We start from the raw sequence: 3,072 nt of genomic DNA, 5'->3' as shown, positions 1-3,072 counted from the left end.
TATTTGCCATGGAATTCGATTGATAGACACAACCACAAAAAAGTGTTCAGTACCTGGTCTTAAATTAATACCATTTTAAATGGCTGTTAATGTCAGAAGTACCTTTTTTATTTTATTTTTTTTTTATTATTTTACAAATAGGACAAGGGGATTTATCAGAAATAGCCGATACAGTTTCGTAGTTACATGCTCTGTGACCCTGTGTTAAGTTTCAAGCGATTTGGCATGTTGGGTACATTGGGTTTTAGTACTTTCCTGGATTACTTTATTTTATTATTATTATATTTTTTTTGAAAACCACTTTTATCAGAATGAAACAAGAATGCCATAAAAACAACCACGTACTAGTTAAACAATAAGGCTAAATCTCCTGAGTTCCATTCCCACATTTTTCAGAAGCAGGATTGCTCCTTTAAAAATGCTAAAATTTCCAAGTAATTGTGGCTATTTCTGGAAGTGAGTTGGTTTGAATTATACTCAGATAGTTAAGCATGAGGTTAATCCATCAGATTATGACAAAAAATAGATTTTTTTCTGTGAAGGGTTGCAGTAACCTTAAACAGAGGCATGTTTTATGGTATAGAATGTATTTCATACAGTACCTGTGAAGTAACTATTGATAAAAGCTTAGTTTTTGAAACATTATGATGATTCAGTGGTTTTGAAACGACTTTGAGAACTTTAGAAAACTCTTGAAATCCAGAAATTCCTAACAAATCTGTCTGAAAATCTGGAAATCCAAGTAAAAATTTTTGGGATTTCGAAAATCATGAAAATACTGTATGCTATTATTGGATAGGGAAATGCACCTTGACCACCACCACCCACAGTTTTGGATTTTAGAGAAAAGAAGAAAACCCAACTTTGATTTACCTAATTCTAATATGAGTAGCATGACCAGGGCTAGAGTTCTATGGAAATGGAAAATGGAAACAAGATGATTGACGGATGGTGATGTAACTACATTTTTTTTTCCTTTGGCTTTTTTGTTATCTATTTATTTATTTATTATTATTATTATTTTTTTTTTTTTTATAATTACAGATGGTTTAATGCAAATTAAAATAACATTTAGAGCAATAATTGAAAATTTGTTCAAATAAATCAAACAAAAAATCTTTAAACCATCATGGTATGAACTGAAAAAATGTGGCAGACAAATATCATTGCGGCGGAAATTTAATTTGATGTCGCTTCAGCAGGGCATCACGAAAGGTAAAGACAGTCCCATAGAGTGATTTTAAACCTTCAGCCCTGCAACACACTCACTATGAACAGTCTTATTTTTTACATAAATCAAGGTTACAGGTTCAATGTCGCATTTTCTTAAGTTCTACACCAAATACATTTTCTATAAAGAGATGCAGGTACATTTTATGTTGTTGAATGATGCTACATTATTGGCTTAATAGTGTATTTGTTATATATTCTTTTATGTAGTGCAGTAAACAAGAAAGTAACAAAGGGAATGGCTGTTACATCATAGTTTGTTGTTTTTACCACAAATTTTGACCCTTTTTCTCTGACATGTCTGAAAACTGCAAGGACATAATTGCTCATTACTTAACCCCCATTGAATTGATAATTTAAGTAAACCAACCGTATAATTGTTGTAATTCACTCTATCAATCATAACACTAAATTTTGCTATATTGATAGGTCTTCAAAGTAAATATACATTAAGAAACATTTTGATGGGGTCTATACTTCTTTAAAATACACACACACACACACACACACACAATCAATCTCTCTCTCTCTCTCTCTCTCTCTCTCTCTCTCTCTCTCTCTCTCTCTCTCTCTCTCTCTCTTTCTCTCTCTCTCTATATATATATATATATATATATATATATATATATATATATATATATATATATATTAGTTCAGCCATAAGATTGTTATTTTGGGAAAAAAGGCCTGTATAGAAAAAACTTGCCAGGCAGACCATGGTCTATAGTTGTATCATTTAGATAATGCTATAGGGCAGAGGTCAACCTAGACAGACCCTAGCTTTCCACATACATTGCTCAGTGTTTAGTGTTGTTTATTTGTTCAATTCATCGTTGCTTTAAAACAAAGAAATAATAAGTTTCCTTCAAAAAAAAAATGTCCTTGACAAAGGCCTGGATGTTAACAGTCTGTATAAAGTGGAAGTGGAATTTATATATTACAATCTTTTAATTTACTGTGCAATAGATCTAACTATGGGATGTGAAAACTCCTAATGTTCAGACTAAATGATAATGAATGGATAGCAATATGTACACAATCTGAACGAATCAGCTACCTTAATTAAAATATGGATAAGGCTTCTGGTCCAGTTTAGGATAGAGCAACTATATATAGTATAGTGTTTAAAAGGGGAAGTGTGAATACCCCCAGTTTGTTATTTAGGAGGAAATGAGCATTGTAATACCCTCTCAAGATATTACTAAAACATAGATGTTTCTGTAGCTAACATATTTCATTTTCAGATCAAGCACACTTGTTCAGGTGCCTATATGAAAATAGGTAATTTGGAAGCATGTGTGGAGACTCGAGCACCATTAAGCTTATTCCTCTCTCAGGACCTGAGGACAGACTTAATGCTTTCACATTAATTGCACTGAGTAGAAATATAAAATTAATTGCAAACTTGGACCTCTAATACTCAGTCATGGTCTTCTCTAACCTGAACTTTCGTTAATATTTCTGTTCTTACTTTACCAATACCAAATATATATATATGTATGTATGTATGTATATATATATATATATATATATATATATATATATATATATATATATATATATATATATATATATATATATATATATATATATATGTTTATTTATTTATTAAAGTTATAAAAAAAATAAATGCCAGAATTTATTTAGTCTGGAACGTGCATTTCCGTGAGGCTGCATTATGACAAGTTTTAAGTAAATTTTCAAGGGTCAGACACCATGATAAAAGGTAATAAAACACAACCTAAATTGCAGGCTTTATTATAGACAGTTGGTGAGTGTTGCCTCCTGCTACAGAGCAAAGGGAACTGGACAACTCCATCTCTAAAACAGTGGTGCAGGATG

At 31.2% G+C, this 3,072-nt stretch overlaps 1 protein-coding gene across 1 annotated transcript in view; it reads right to left on the bottom strand.

The window, feature by feature from the left end:
• Nucleotides 1-2,972: 2,972 nt before the first annotated feature.
• LOC113804522 (secernin-3) overlaps nt 2,973-3,072 on the bottom strand; it is a gene marked incomplete at its 5' end in the record, with an annotated part of 4,462 nt that continues 4,362 nt past the window's right edge. Inside the window, 1 exon segment of the mRNA XM_027355420.2 lies at nt 2,973-3,072. This exon segment is cut by the window's right edge and continues 3,531 nt beyond it.

The sequence above is a fragment of the Penaeus vannamei genome, chromosome 28, assembly GCF_042767895.1.
Source record: "Penaeus vannamei isolate JL-2024 chromosome 28, ASM4276789v1, whole genome shotgun sequence".
In the NCBI taxonomy this organism is placed as follows: Eukaryota; Metazoa; Arthropoda; class Malacostraca; order Decapoda; family Penaeidae; genus Penaeus; species Penaeus vannamei.
This window is presented reverse-complemented; position numbering and strand designations above follow the sequence as displayed.